General features: G+C 34.7%; 1 pseudogene; it reads right to left on the reverse strand.

The window, feature by feature from the left end:
* Positions 1 to 16343: 16343 nt before the first annotated feature.
* On the reverse strand, positions 16344 to 16901 carry LOC118497463 (annotated as a pseudogene).
* Positions 16902 to 17535: the final 634 nt, after the last annotated feature.

Below are 17535 nucleotides of genomic sequence, written 5' to 3' on the forward strand. Positions count from 1 at the left end.
AGAAACTCTTCTTTAAGTTTATTTTCCAAAATCCAAATATCTCATATCCAAAACAATCTGTGAAATGCAAAGAAGCATCAACTCTTCCTTAGTAGAAAAGTTTTGAAATGCAAGAATACCAGTTTATATCTTTAAAAAGTAGTGTTTACATTTTAATCAGGCCATACCTTTACCAAGTCATAGGTGTGAGTACGGTTAACACCTGGTACAGAGACGAGAGTTGTCACTTATTCATTGCAGATATGGGAGGTTTAATCTGCACCACAATCACAGAAAGGTAAAATTAACAAAAGCAGTCCATGCGAATTAAATCTCCCATTTTATCCTATCAGCAACTATTTCAGAGACAAATCATGACATATCAGGGGAAGGAAGTTTGGTTGTCTGATTGCCTATGACATCATTAGACAGCCTTTTCCAACTGAAACAGTTTTCAAGAAGAAAACCGGCCGGGCTTTCTGAAACCAATATAGATGAGTTGGACAACTATAAGGTTTAATCAGTGTTTCTCATTGTTAGTTGTGTGATATTTGATCAATTTATTTAATGTGTCTGACCTCAGTTTCCTCAGTTAATTTAAGCAGAATAGTCACCCCACAATTTCCTTTCTGTAAATTGACTAAATCTATAATTCTAGCACAGGATCTTTGTAAGAAGTAAATATAAATTAAATAATGTAACAGAAGTCATGGAACATCACAAAGTCCTCATGAATGATATTTATTATATATTAATTTCACCCATAGTTAGTCATTATAACATTATTATCATATGCCAAATTTGGGTAGGTGTTAGGTTTTGTAATTCTCATAATCACATTAATATTTCCAGTCACTAGTTGCTTCTGTTCTATTCTTTTCCCTGGGATGGAATACATTGCTGTGTGCAGTCAAAACTAAAATAGCAACCTTTGTGTCTTCCTAGAGGTGATATCCACCATTTCTCTCTCCTATAGGCAGACATTTCAAGAAATAGTGGTTTCCAAGGCTTTTGACAATGATCCACAGAAAAAAGTTCATTTTGCAGTACAGCACAGTATTCTTTCCCAACACAAAATTGTATAAGGAAAGCAAAGTTCTCTTATAAATGCACTATCATGATTATTATTCTATTCAATTTTCTCTTAAAACATACTTTTAATAACCTGTTGCTGCTGAAAGTATAAAAACATATAGTTCTTAAAGAAAATGAGTTGATTAGTATGGTCCATAAAAACATTCAAATAAGAAATTATTACATTGGGCCCTGGCTGGTGTGGCTCAGTGGATTGAGCACTGGCCTGCGAAACAAAGGGTTGCTGGTTCAATTCCCAGTCAGAGCACATGCCTGGGTTGTGGACCAGGCATCCGGTTGGGGGCACATGAGAGACAAACACACAGTGATGTTTCTCTTCCTCTCTCTCTCCTTCTCTTCCCCTCTCTCTAAAAATAAATAAGTAAAATATTTTAAAAAATAAAGAAAGAAAAAGAAAAGAAAGACTTTTATAGCTAAAAAATTTCTTATATAAGTGATAGTAATTATTTTTGCTATTATTCATTAAAAGGTTATCTATATTGAAATAATGAAATTACAATATTCATGGGGGAATAAAACATATCAGCTCTCAGTCTTTGTATTCTAGGATAAGACTGTTTTTCCTAGTTGCATGCTCAGACAATATACCATCAGACAGTGCATTGCTTCTGACATTTGTTAAAGATTTGCTATATATAAAACATGACTGAAGTTTCAAATAGAAGAATGTCTAAAGCCTCTTCTTCCTGAAACTAGTTATTTTCTTCTGCAATGTGTCATATTGAAAATTTAAAATAACCAGTTAGTTGTAAAAAAAAGGGTGTGGAAACAGATATAGATTACATATATTTAAGGCTATTCAGACAAAGATATCAAAATAACAGGAATGCGGTTTTGGCATTTATTAGAGCATACGCATAATGATTTGTTCAAGGTCCCAGGGTTTACCACTGAAAGACTGAGGTTCAATATTGAGAATATCTGCTACTTTGTCCTAAGACCTAAACATTTCCTGTTATTAGAGAAATACTCAACTCTGAAATAGAAAATATAATTTTAATATTCTAGGCTAAAGCTGGAAGAAATTGCACTTTTTCCCAGTCTTAAGTCAAGCTTATCAACTCCTTCTTCTCTTTTGTAGCTATAGGTAGTACACATATTTTATGTTTTAATTTCAATGCTTATCAGCCATTAACCTGCAGAGGATTTCCCATTTCCTTGACAATACTTTGCCTTTTGTACAATATATATATTTTCAAGTAAGTTTGTTTAATGCTGGCTGTCATTATTTCCTACAAGACTTACATAAAGTACAGGAATGTGAAGTTAACTTCAATAATTAAACTAGGTGAAGTTATTTTCATTATATTAATCTCTATTTAATAAAATGAACCACAATACAGTTGAATTCTTTTATATCACTTTGAATCAAACCCTTAGAACATTAAATGAAGCAATGAGTTGAAATAGTATGTCACTGAAAAGCAAAGCTATTGAGTAAGACAGCAAAATCATGTACCTTATATACAACATAAATGACAAATCACCTATCATCATTCTTAATTTAAGATTGCCTATTAATCCATGAGATTTAATCCATTAGGTCTCTGAAGACCTAAAAATTTCAATATTGGAATAAGTATCTGAATAAGTTCCTGCCTTAAGTTATCTGCTTCAGTAATTTCATTAAGTTAGGTGTCTCCATTTATGCATAACTCACTGATAAATAACTTCAAATTGGGAAGTTATTGTATCTTCAGTGTTCAGAATATTAAGTAAAGATGGTTAAGGCAATAGAGACTATCTGAAGAGAATATAAAAGACTTTGCATTTCCTAGTGCAAAGTCTTTAGATAAAAGTAATCTAAATTTCTAAAATTTCTAAACTTGGTATTTGAAAAGAAGATGAATTCAGTCTAGCCACAGTGGGGAGCTGCAAGAACCAGTCAATTGTGTAAACTAAATAAAATCTTTGTCTAAAACCTGTTCTTATAGTAAAGCTTACCAGGGTATAGCGGGCATCTAGCCAGCAGCAGAGAGGAAGCAGAGAGAAACGCAAGGAGAGAAAAAGGAATTCACTAAAACAAATTTACTGGAAACCTTTGGGAAGCTGCCAACCAGGATGAAGGCAAATCAGAGAAACAAATTATAGCAACACAACTTTAGCGATTGAAAACAGAGGTATAAAAAAAGCAATAACCTTTTCCAAATGATTATTAGAAGTCTCTATTTTGGAATACAGTATAGGCAATCTCCAAAGGGGGGAGAATGGAGGGAACAGCTGCGATGTTTCAAAATATTTGAATGTTTTATTTAAAACCTGAAACATGTTTTCCCACAGACGTTACATAAAAAATGGCAGGTCATCACGCCGAAAGCAAGTTCTATTTCCACGATGGTGCACACAATGGATATAACGATCTGTGCAGTGCCCTCTGGGTGTAATGACATATCCTGCGGGGAGTGCCTTCCATTTCCATCTAGAGGACTGATCCTCTTCCCTATTGCAACAGAGTACAAGGAGCATTTCTGCTAGTGGGGGAAATTTTCTGTGGAGAGCTATCTTTAGGACATGTATCAATTCCCTACAAGGTGGGAACAGAGGAGGACACACTGGGCATTGTTAGTGGTTACCATGGGGTGATGTGACTTTAATGTTGAAGAGCATAAACAAGATATTCAAAACCAGCTTCATTTTATCAAACGCCTTTCTGCAGCTGTTGATATGATCATATTGTTTTTGTTCTTAATTTTTTTGTGTGGAAATGAGTCAAATCTCCTTCTTTCACCATATATTTGACCCTCTCTATCCTTCACTAACCATCATCCCCCTTCCCTCTGGTAACCACTGTACCATTGTCTGCATCCATCAGTTTTTTGTTTGTTTGACTTGTTTATTCATTTGTTGCATTGAGTTTTATATCTCACATATGAATACAATCATAAGGTTCTTGACTTTTTCTGACTTATTTAGCATGATATTCTCAAGATACACCTGTGTTATTGAAAAGGGCAATACTTCATTTTTTCTTGTGATGGAGTAGTAAGTATTCCTTTGCATATATGTACCACATGTTCTTTATCCAATCATATGTCAAACAACACTTCAGATATCTCCTTGTCTTGGCCACCATGAATAATGCTGCAATTAACATAGGTGTGCATTATCTTTATGAATAAATGTTTTCAAATTTTTCATATAAATACCCAGAAGACATGTTGCTGGGATGAATATTTTTAGAAGTAATAATATGTGCTGAAATTTTGCCTATTTCATGGTTTTGACAGGGAATGATTTTAAACTTTATTATTTTTTTGTTATGATATTTATTTATGTATTTATTTATTTATTTTTAGAGAAAAAGGGGAATGGAAGGAAAAGACAGGGAGAGAAACATCAATGTGTGGTTGCCCCTTGCTTGCTCCCAACTGGGGACCTGGCCCACAACCCAGGCATATGCCCTGACTGGGAATTGATACAGCAATGCTTTGGTTCACAGGCCCACACTCAATCCACTGAGCTACACCAGCCAGTGCTATTGTTGTTGTTTTTTTAATATGATAAATCATATATGATAAAAAATCATTGTCAATGACAAATTCTGTTTCTTTTGAATAAGAAAATATAAATTTTAGAATAAAAACATATAAATTATATTAGTTTTAGGGTAAAACCAAATAATTTATTTTGAAAGATAAGTTTAATTAGAAAATAATTTGAAATTTTTAATATTGCTCTATACCACAACTTTAAAATTATGTAAATCATTTATTAGTCTATTTTCCAGTTTTAATTATGGTCATCATGGTATACGAGGTGTATCCAGACAGTATACAGGCACATAATATGAAAGATAGAGGCATTTATTGAAGAAGATACAAAGTATTAGAAACATTGTTCATAGGACAATGATACCTCAGTCCCCTTTAAAGTAGGCCCCTTGGGATGTCACACAGTTCTCCCAATCACTATCAGCTGCCCTGTAGCATTTTCCTGAATGTCATTGATGATCTGAAATCTCTTGCCTTTCAAAAGTGATTTTGATTTTGGGAAAAGCCAGAAGTTACCAGGCATCAAATCTGGGCTGTAGGGGGGCTGAGTCACTTGGGTGATTTGATGGTTCACCAAAAAAACTCTGCATGAGATGTAATGCAGTAGCAGGTACATTGTCCTGGTGAAGCTACCGATCACCAGTTGCCCATAGCTGTGGCCTTCTAAATCATCCAACTAGTTTCCACCAAGGAATGTTCAAGCTTAATGGAAAATTTGATGCAGATTTGTTTCTCTACTTGCTCAGTCATTTTGAATGTGATGGTCACACAGTACACATGCTCACTTAACAGAGTCTACCACACCCCTGACTAGTACAGTGAAGTAGCCATTATCCACACATGAGCGTTCCAGTCCCCTCTCCCCAGCTGCCAGGTTATATAGATGCCTCACAATCTGTTTTCATTATATTAACAATGGACAGACTGTTTCTGGACAGACCCAGTATACCTGGACTAAGAAGATTCTTTCTACAATTGCTCTAGAATGTACAAAAAATATTATGATGATTATTATTCTGTAAGAAATGACATGCCAAATCTTAATCTAATTATTTTCTTCATTAGTTACATTTATTACTAATATTCAAAATACTTTATTTTTTAGTTTCATATATATTATCATTTGGACAAATAAAATGGCACTTGTGATAAAATTTTACTACTAATGCACCTCAAAATGCAATTCTTTCTTAATTACCCCCTTTTAATAACCTAAGCATCTTCTTATTTTTTTTTCAGTTAAATATCTTACATTCAACACATTGAAATAACTGATTTTTCCCCCACTGGAAAAGAAAAAGTATACATATATGAAACTAGATAGACTCCAAGGACTTTCTAAAAAGGCAGAAAATAGACACTTAAAATTATTGAATTCTACTTAATGCTGAACTTTGTAATTTTTATTATTACATAAAATTAAATAATGATAGAATGCCCAGAGTATCCAATGGTATACATTATAACAGCAGTAACAGACAGATGTGGACCATGTTAAAGTTGTTTTCTAGCCTCTAGAACTTGAAGTAGATAATTCATTTGACCCTCTCAACACAGCAGACTCACCATCCCCAGAGAGCACTTTCACTGGCTTGTTAATCTGTGTCTAAGTATTAACCTGTGCACTGGTATAATAAAGATCAAGTTGTTTAAAGTATCCTTGGTCCTAGTTTAATGCATAAATACTTCTGACAACAAGGATAAAACCAGAAAATACCCAGAGGTATCTAAGCAACTGCAGAGTGGAGATAAAATTATTCAACTGACTGAAACTGAGGAATTTAAAGCCAATATAAAAATTTTTATCAGTTTATCCTGAAAGAAATTGAAAAAATATAGTACTTGAAATAATACCTCGTGGAAGATGAAGTGCTTAACTTGCTGTTATGGGTGTAGCTGTCTGTGGACTTACTTCTGCAATGCTCACTGAAGAAAGTAAATGATGAATCTTTCAGAGATATGACTACAATTCTTCAGAAGTATCGTCAAAGTCACTGCTTACTGTGTATTTAGTGTTCACAAATATTTCCAGATTTCAGAATAGTAACCATTGTACAAAGGTGCAAATTTGGGTTTACTGAAATATATATGCATTGTAACTATAGATACCAATTGTCAGGTTTATTCCCTGGAGAGCATGGGAGCTTAATAATGCATAGGTAATTATTATCAGAAAGTGAATTGTTTAATCTTAACTTTATGAAAATGCATAATCATTTAGGGTACATAGAAATTAAGAAATCAGATATTTGATCTGTGCATCTAATTAAAATTCTCTCCTGGTAGTTTTATTAGTATATATTTTTCTGTCATTTGCATTTAACCAGGCATTTATGCCATCATCCCTCCCCCTGTAGGTTTTCAAAGTCCCAGGAGATTATTTAAAGACAGACTTTAGGAGGCCTATCATGATTTGTCTGACGCTGTTACAAACGAGGAGCTCATTGTGTCAGTCTTCAGGAGATGGCCGGGTAAAGTAGCTCTGCTGCTAACGAGCACACTAAATAGCCAGTGACTTCCTTCCTGGTGAGACTGGAGGTCAGTGCCCAGGACACAGCTTAGGTGACTAGGCATCCACTCCCCTTTGGTCCTTGGCATCTTGCTCACACAGAACACACAGTGAGCTTCTGCATTGCTTTTGGACTTGCTAATTATATTGGATTCCTAGAGTTGGCGCAATAAAATGCCACCAACTGCATGGCTTAAAGAAAAAACAGAAAGATATTGCCTCACAATTCTGGATGCTAGAATTCTGAAATGAAGTTGTTGGTAGAGTTGGTTCTTTCTGAAGGCTCAGAATGTCCCCCTGAGCTCCTGGTGATGGTGGCAATCCTTGCTGTTTCTTGACCAGACATGGGTGTTGCATTGTATTGATACTGGACTATAGCCTACTCTAATGACCATGTCTTAACTTGATTACATTACCAAAGACCTTATTTTCAGATAAGGTCACATATGCAGACCCTGGAGGTGAGGGATTCAATGTGTCTTTCTAAGGGAAACAATTCAACTTCTAACAGTGACCTTCAGACTTATTCCATCCGATCACATTCTTCCCCCTCTTTCTTGCTCAAAGGAACTCCTTCTACATCCCCCCTTTTCCTCAATGGATATATGAGCTTGTTTTTGACAAGCCCAGATTTCACTATAAAAAAAACAGTGTATGTAAGAAGAAGTAACTGATTTAGGCATAGATAATGAACATAAGAAAAAAGTTTAAAAAACTTGAAAAGAGCATCTGATTGTTAACATAGAGAAAAACATGTTTTCATGAAATAAAAATGTCACTTGCCACTTACTGGTAGTGATCCCAAACTTTAGAGAAATAGCTTGCTAATCATTTATCTACATAAAACATAGAGTGATGAATAATTAAAATTTGAAATATGATAAACTATTTATGGATATTAACTAGATTAATGTAAACATTTTATTGAATAATGTCTAATAAATAGAATTGATATAAGATTTTCACTTGGAAGGAAATCTTTTTATGATATATATAAGAGACTTTCTGAGATATCATATTTGAACATGTATATATTAAGTAAATCATTCTATTAACAAATATTTCTTGAATACCAATTATGAGACCGAGACTATTCTAAATGCCAGAAATATGGAATAAATTTTAAAGAAAATAAATTTCTCATAGAGCCTACATCATAGCTATTAATATTTATGTAAAAATATAAATTATGTAAAATGATATAAGAGCTAAGAAAGTATACAGAATGTTCCAGGGTTCTGGGAATTATAAATTTGACACAAAAAGTGATGGTTGAGCCAAAATCTAAAGAGATTTGAGGGAGTATGCTTTGGGGGTATCTAGAAGAAGTTTAAATACCTTGAAGATGGAATGTGCCTAAAATGTATAAGGAACACCAAAGAAGCCAACATGGATAAGGCAGAGTGAGCGAGACAGTAAAAGTAAGAACATATGAGGTAAAGAGTTTTCTTAGACACTGTAAGGATTATGCTTTAGACTTTGTGGGAGTTAGGAAGCCAACAGAGGGCTTTGAGTATAGAAGTGAAGATTTTTGTTTCACAGGATTGCAAGATTATTATGGCTACTTTAATGAAAACAAGCTTTAGGAGGAGGAGCAGAAATATTGAGATACAGTAGGAGGCTATTGCAATGATCTAGAGTAGGCAAGTGATTATGGGGGTTTAGATGAAGTCTGTTAATTTGAGATGATAAGAATGTATGTGGTATAAATATAACTGAAGGAGGAGACAAAGGAACTTGTGAAAAGACTGAATTTGTGGCACAAGAATAAGAGAGAAGAAAAAAATTAAGATTCCTGGCTTAAGATTAAGCAACTTAAAGAATGTGGTTGACATTATACAGAATTAAAAGTTGTGAAAAGAATAGGATTATGAGGGAAACAAGTAGTACAGTTTTAAACATGTTAAATTCGATATGCCAATTTTACTTCCAAGTGGATGTGTCAGGCAGTTAGAAGTAAATGTGTAGCTCAAGGAAGAGGTCTGGGATATATAAATAAATATGCTAGTTGCCAGTTCGTATAGATAGCTAAAAACATGATGCTAAAAGAGATATTCAAGGAATTTCATATAGAAAGGAAAAACAAGACCAAGCCTTGAATTATAAAAGACAGGATCTTAAGAGACGACAAAGAAGAAGAAGAAGAAGAAGGAGGAGGAGGAGGAGGAGGAAGAAGAAGGAGAGAAATCTACAAAGGTTAATGAAAATGAACATCCAGTATGGAAGGACCAAAAAATATAATGGTATTAATCTGAAAGTCAAGTGAAGAAAGCTTGCAACTGGAGGAAAAGTGTGGTCAAAGAATTGATTATTGGATTAAATGATTTTAAACCAAATTTGGTAGAAGCTGTTTCAGTGGCATGATACTCTCAGAGTGGGAGGAATGAAATTTGAGATCACAAATATAGGCAACATTTTCAAGGAGTTTTGCTGCAAAGGCTAGTATATCAGAGAAATGAGATTGGTGTCAATAAAACTAAAGGGTCTGAATTTTACCTTCCTGGTGATCTTGCAATTTTGCTTGCTGAAGTTTCATGAATGTTGGTAAAGGCCAACACTATTGGGTCAGAGATGAAAGATAGTTTCTTACTCATAGCAATAGCAAGACCATAGTTTCAGCATTTTTATGTCTGTCCTCTGAACCCCAGGTCCCACTTACAGTGACTTCAGTTATAGAAGTCTGAGTTTGAGGGACCTGAGTCCTCCCAAAAGGGCTGTAAGAAAATTTTCCTTTTACTCTGGCAGAGGATACTATCTCTATTGTCCAAGGCTGATTCCCATACAAATATCGTTGAAAAATAATGTGCTTCACTTTGCAGATGTACACAAGTATGATAGGCTCACAGAAAATTTGTCTTCTAACAATTTTCAGAGAATTTTCCTTAATGAAAAAATTGACTGTATCTTTGTATGCTGACAGAAATTATTAAATACAGAGGAAGAATGTATGATACAGGGAAAAGTACAATTTTTGGTGTTATGCTTGAATAGGCACAAATATATGAAATCTAATGTGCAAGTGAATGATTTGGCCTCAGATACCTTTAACAATAGATCATTCGTGGTGACCAGAAGAAAGACGGAGGACATACTCACATATGTTGATAGTGGGATATATGTGCCTTTGGGAGTTGGTGGAAGTTCTCTTCTGATTGCTCTTATTTTTCTCAGTGAAATAGAAATCAGACTAAACTGCTGAGAATGAGGATTGAACATAAAGCATAAGAAGTTTTGGAGAGAGGAGGAGAGATGAAAGGGCTATTCAGGAATGTCGAGATATAAACAGAAACTCTAGATATATTTAGAGCAGACTCAGCTACAGCTGACACAGTTATTATTATAGATACCTTCTGTTTACCCCTCATGCCCACAGCCTATGCATCTTTAGTTTGCTCTCTACTCATTTTATCCCTTTTCTTTTTTTTCATTGCTGTCCAGTTATAGTTCTTCCATTTTTTCTTTCATTGCTCTCCCCTGCCCTGCCCAACCCAGTTCTCCTATTTAATCATCCCCCATTGTCCTTGTCCATGAGTCATATGTGTTCCTGGAATTGACCCTTCCCCTTTCCCTCATTATCCCTTCCCTCCTCCCTTATGATCACTGACAGTTTGTTCTTTATTTACATGTCTCTGGTTCTATTTGGCTCACTTGTTTGTTTAGTTAATTAGGTTCCATTTATAGATGAGATTATATGATATTTGTCTTTCACTACCTGGCTTATTTCACCTAGCATAATACTCTCCAGTTTGATCCATGCTGTTATGAAGGCTAGGAGTTCCTTCTTTCTTTCTGCTGCATAGTATTCCATTACATAAATATACCACAGTTTTTTGATCCACTCATTTACTGATGGGCACTGAGGCTGTTTCCAGCACTTGGCTATTGTAAATTGTACTTCTATGAACGTTGTGGCGCATAGGTTCTTTTAAATTGGTGTTTGAGGAGTATTAGGTAGGATATAATCACAAAAGTGGAATTGCTGGATCAAAAGGCAGTTCCATTTTTAGTTTTTTGAGGAAATTCCATACTGTTTTCCACAGTGGCTGAACCAGTCTGAATCCCCACCAATAGTGTACTAGGGTTCCCTTTCCCCCGCAACGTCTCCAGCATTTGTTGTTAGTTGATTTGTTTATGATGGCCATTTTGACTGGTCTGAAGTGATATCCCATTGTGGTTTTAATTTGCATCTCTCTGATGGCTAGTGATGCTGAGCATTTTTTCATATGTCTATGGGCCCACTGTATGTCCTCTTTGGACAGTGTCTGTCCAGGTCCTTTGCCTATTTCTTCATTGGATTGTTTGTCTTCTTGATGTAGAGTCATGTGAGTTCTTTATATATTTTGAAGATCAAACCCCTGTCTGACACACCATTAGCAAATATGTTTTCCCATATGATTGATTCCCTTTTCATTTTGCTGATGTTTTCTTTAACCATGCAGAAGCTTTTTATCTTGATGAAGTCCCATTTGTTTATTCTTTCCTTTATGTCCCTTGCTCTATGGGACATATCAATGAAAATATTGCTGCATGGGATATCAGAAATTTTCCTGCTTATCTTGTTGTCTAGGACTTTTATGGTGTTACAACGCATATTTAAATCTTTTATCCATCTTGAGTTAATTTTTGGTGTGAGTTGGTGATCTAGTTTAATTTCTTTGCATGTACCTGTCCAGATCTCCCAACACCATTTGTTGAAAAGGCTACTTTACTCCATTTTATGATCCAGCCTGTTTTGTCAAATATTAGGTGACCATAGATATGTGAGTTTATTTCTGGGCTGTCTATTCTGTTCCATTGATCTATGTGTCTGTTCTTATGCCAGTACCAGACTGTTTTGATTACACTGGTTTTGTAATATAGTTTGATATCAGGTATTGTAATCTCTCTTAACTTGTTCTTTCTTTTCAAAATTGCTGAGGCTATTTGGGGTCCTTTATGGTTCCACATAACCATCATCCTAATCCCAAAACCAGATAAAGTCACAATAATGAAAGAAAACTACAGGCCAATATTGCTGAAGAACACAGAAGCTAAAATACTCCACAATATATTGACAAATCACATCCGGCAATACATTAAAAAAATATACACTATGATAGAGTAGAATTCATCCAAGGATGCAAAGATGGTACACTGATTTGCAAATCAGTTAACATAATACATTACATAAAAGGAAAGACAAAAATCACAAAATCTTATTAATTGATGCAAAAAAGCATTTGATAAATTACAGCAGCCATTTATGATAAAAACACTCAGCAAAGTGGGAATAGAGGGAGCATACCTCAATGTAATAAAGGCCACATATGAGAAACCTACATCCAATGTAATACTCAATGGACAAAAACTAAAAGTTTTCCTCTAAGATCAGGAATAAGACAGTGATGTCTGCTTTTACCACTTCTATTCAACATAGTATTGGAAGTCCTAGCCAGTTATCAGACAAGAAAAAGAAACAAAAGGTGTCCAATTTGGAAAGGAGGAAGTAAAACTGTCATTGTTTGCAGATGATGTGATAGTGAATGGAAAACCCTATCAACTCCATCAAAAAACTATTCTACCTAATAAGTGAATTTGGAAAACAGCAAGATACGAAGTCAATATTCAGAAATCAAAGGCATTTTTGTACACCAACAATGAAATATCAGAAACATAAATTCAGAATAAAATGCCACTTATGTTAAACAGAGGTGCTGACAGCAAGCGGATCTTGTCACCTTTGGGGGCTGGTTCTACACTCTTGGTGGGAAAAAATCCCATTTATGATAGCAAGAAGAAAAAAAAAGTACTTAGGAATAAACTTAACCAAGTAGGTAAAGACCTGTACTCAAAAACTACAGAACACTGAAGAAAGAAATTAAGGAAGACACAAATAAATGGAAGCATATACCATGTTCATTTTATCCCTTTTATTAAGTTTCAAATTGAATTCAGCCACTAGGTAATCACTGCAGGGGACTGAATAGAAGAAGAAAAGTTGTTATCATATTTATTTCTCAGAATATTCTTCTCTCACAGAGCCCTTCAGTTGGCTGTGTCTCAAGTGAAAAAGTCACTGCACTTCTTAAGACAGACTTTTCTTTAGTTCCCATTAATTTTTACCTGCCCTTTGCCTCTCAGGCTTAGGGTTGTTAAAATATTTGCTACTACCAGTACTGGATGATTGCACTGTCCCTTATGGTTACCATACAACTTGTACGTATCTTCGAATATGAAATACTTTGTTTCTCACTTGAAAAAAAATATGATTTTAAGTATCATTGTATGAGTGTATGATCTCTTTCCTGCTGGACCCTGAATAATAAAATTATAGGTACTATTCACTTGACATTTTGTTTACTGAGAACATGAATTTATAGAGATTATTTAAATTTGGGATGAGTCCAGTTATACTAGACTTAGTGGATCCCCCTTATGTAAATCATGTTAATCTCTCATGTTCTCTGATATCCATCTCTTCTGTCTGTGATTTTCTGCATATTCAAATTTGCTATTGTCCTTCAGAGACAACTGCTCATTCAAAGTCATTACTGGACTTGCGTTAGGGAAGCATGGTAGCAGGCCTCCATTGAGAAATTTGTTAGTTTTACCAACTGCCTTCTTGCCCTTTGTAATTAGTTATAACCTACTTTGAATTTAACTAAAACAGATTTACTTCCCTCATATTTCCCCAAATGCATCATTCTTCTTAAAACTTTCGTTCAACATGTGGCAAGATAATGTCACATTTAAATCTGGCCATCTAATCTTTTAAGTTCTCTCTTTGCATCCTTCCTAACTGATTGTCTTTAAAAATATTTTATTGTTTATGCTATTGCAGTTGTCTCCATTTGATTCTTTATCTTTAACTTCCAACCTCTCCCTCTCTATTCTTCCTAACCATCCTTCAAAATTCTAATTGGAAGACATGTTAGGATTTAAAGTTGGAAAATTTGGATTTGAGACCCGAGATATGCTACTTCTGTTTATTGGTGCACATTATTTAACTTCTCTAAACCTCTGTTTCTCTTAATAATAGTAATAATAATACTTTTATATGTGTGGTTTTATAAAGATTATATATGATAATCTACGTAAAGGGTGTATTACCAAAGAGGAATGCAATATATATTTTTCTTTTCTATGTACCTTTTATTTCACAACCTATGCAGCTAAACATTAGTATAATTTATGAATGGCATTTATAACATTCATACTATACAAGTACCACAAGCACATCACTAAAAATTGAGGAAGAATTTTAAAAGAAGCCATGTTTATAATTAAAATGCCATATCTATATTTTGTTACTACAACCTAAATTGGTATGTGCTAGTGAGAGAAGAATACAGGATATTCTTGCAACTAAGTAAGCATCTGAGGATGGTAGATATTTTAACTTCAAAATCCAATTTAGTGCTACATTAAACTAAGAGGAATTCTTTTTGATGAGATGAGAAAGAGAACTTTGTCAAATACATGATAAAAATATGATTTTAAATTTGAGACAGAAAAGTTTGCTTTGAGCTGTATGCGCATAAAAGATAAACCAGCAACGAAAAAGTTGTCCTTTTTGTGTATCAGTGTTTAAGATAGCATGCCATGGTTCCTTTTTAATACTGTGCGATGCCAAATCATCCCACTGTACAAACACCAGCTGAGGTTTTTCTGAAATAGCAATGCAAGGTTTGACTTCAAAAAGCATAAGATTTCATTCTATACATAGAAAAAACTTCCTAAAGGAGTGGGGAAAAAATGCCGAGAAGTTCTACCTCCTTGTTCATACTTCAAAAACAACTTCAAAATGAATAATTCTATTTATTACTGAAACAGTAAGATGGGTTCAAGAATACTACCGACTTACTTGGATTATGTGTATAAATCGAACGTGTGTGCCAAAATGGTCAGATTTAAGATGCAGATGCTGCTTTGCCTCAGCAATGGTTTCAGAGAAAAGTTTTCAGTATCTGTCTCACTAAAAGAAGTATTTATAATCTATAAATAAAATGAATAACATTCTTATGTTTGTGCTCATTCATATTTTATGAAGGTATAAAATATTCATAAAATTAAATGAAAGTATTTAATTCAGATTATATTATTGGTTTATTATTTTTATTAAAGTTCTATTCTGGAAAGGGAAGTTATCACTAATTGGAATTTTTAGAGAAGATATAGGAAAATATAAAATGCCACAAAAAGAGTTTCTGTTAATTGTGATCTAGAGAGAATAATCCAAAAATACTCATTAGAAAGGTAAAAATACACAATTTTAAGATAATTTAAAAATAATTTAGTTTTACTCTTTATTTTCCTAACAACATAAATGTTTTATGTATTGAAATAGAAGCATTTAACAATTTCTAGGAAGCCCATTTTCTCTCATTAGAATGTAATTCCAAAGCCATGATCCTGACTTCCTGTTATCTATCAAAAATCATGTTTAAATTCTCATAGTGTGAAATGCACTACTTTTCCTGTGTATCCTTTTTCTTCAAGTAAGGACTAAAATTTTCAGGAAAAATTATATTTTTTATGTTTAAATGATAGTTAATTAATCCTTGAATACTTACGTCTATAGAAAATATTTAAAAGTTGTGACAATTTTTTACTTCTGGCTAGCCACATAATGACATGAATGACACTCATTTAGCTGAGTTTTAATTAGTTCACTCACAATATGAGGGACATAATCTAGATTCCCTCTTAAATCTATTTCAGGTAAAAAAAAATCAAAGAACAGAGGGGAGGAAAGACTGTTTCATAGAAATACAAGCCTATAGATTTTGTAATATGAAATGTTTTTTTATTTTATTTTATTTCTTTTTTTCTACCTCTCCCTTACTCTCCTCCATCCTACCTTCCCCACCTCCCCCATTCAATTGGAATATTTAAAAAAAAAGATGTTTCTAAATGTTTTAGACAGTTAACTTTTTAAAGTCTAGTTTCTGATTATGCAGAGTGAATTAAAAAATATACCTGTGACTGAAAGCAGAGAAATTTATTGAAAGTCTAAAGGAATACTAGGCCTCAGAACCTCTACTTCTTCACCACCACCCTAGCTCTACAGCCAGAATACCGTTCTTGACACTTGCCAGGAGGAGATAGGATACTTATGGCTGGAGAGATGTCTGTTGTTCACTAAGTCTTTGCAGGGATCATGTGAAAGTCTATGTACTCAAGAACCTGTTAACTTTTCTGCTGGCTACATAGGTGAGCCACTTGTGTTGACACCCAAGGCTCATACTCAAAAGGGTTTCACCCTTGGTTTAATGCTATGCCCTTACTTTTTAAAAATTTCTAATAATTTTTGAATACATGGTTTTCATCATTGTTAACCTGGTCCTGCTTTTCCTGCTTGCCTCCCAAATATTGATAGCCAGCCTGCGGATATTAGTCAGGTGGTTGTCCATCTTCTTAATGAGTTTTACCTCCTCGTCCAAGAAATGGTTCTCTAGGAAGTCACAGAGATGAGGGTCTGTGCAGGCAGAACCCAGGAGATACAGATCCAAAATCACCTGGTTTGGGTTCTTCTCCAAGACCAAGGCAACTTCAATGACATCCTGCATTTCACCCCACACATCTTGGGAAGTTTTCACCAATTCCTGAAGATAATGTGGCCACTGCGCTGATTTTGCAGCTTTAAGAGACTGCACTGAGTTTGCACCTTCAAGCTTCTCCTCCGTCAGCTCTCAGAAGTGGCCCATGCCCTGCAGAGTCACATCCTCACAATTGAAACAGAGGCTTAGAGAGAGGTAGTTATAGGAGGCCCACAGATGCAGCTTGACCAGGTGGTTAACAGTGGCCTCTACCTTCAAAGAATAATTCTGATGAATGTGGGATCTCATGGTTATTCATCAATGAAGAAATCAAGTCAGGAAAACAGTGTTGGCTGGTCTTAGAGGCTGAAGATGGTTGAGGTGGTTCCAAAGATGGTGACTAGAAAAAAACTTGGAGGGTAGTTGGAAAGAAGGGACACACCTAGATCTGTCCCACCCAACCCTATTGAAACAATAGACAGATCCCAGGACTGCTGAGGGCACTGTCAGTAACTGCTAAAAAAAATCTTCATTATAAGCCATATCAGTTAAAATGTTGTAAAAAAAGTAGCAATAAGCAAAATATCTTAGAGAAGCTGGTAAACAAAAAGAGAAAAGAAAATCATTAGAAATTGAGCTGTCATATAACTTTTGTTTTTTAAATTTAAATTTTTTCTTTAGATTTTATTTATTTTTATTTTTTAGAGAGGGATGGGAGGGAGAAAGAGGGAGAGAGAAAAACGTCAATGTGCTGTTGCTAGGGGCTGTGGCCTGCAACCCAGGTATGTGCCCTGACTGGGAATCGAACCTGCGATGCTTTGGTTCGCAGCCCGCGTTCAATCCACTGAGCTATGCCAGCCAGGTATTTTTTTAAATTTTGTATTGTTGTTTAGTTATGGTCGTCTCACCTTTTTCCCCATTGCTCTCCCCTACCTCATCTTCC

The sequence above is a fragment of the Phyllostomus discolor genome, chromosome 11 (assembly GCF_004126475.2).
Source record: "Phyllostomus discolor isolate MPI-MPIP mPhyDis1 chromosome 11, mPhyDis1.pri.v3, whole genome shotgun sequence".
Lineage (NCBI taxonomy): Eukaryota > Metazoa > Chordata > Mammalia > Chiroptera > Phyllostomidae > Phyllostomus > Phyllostomus discolor.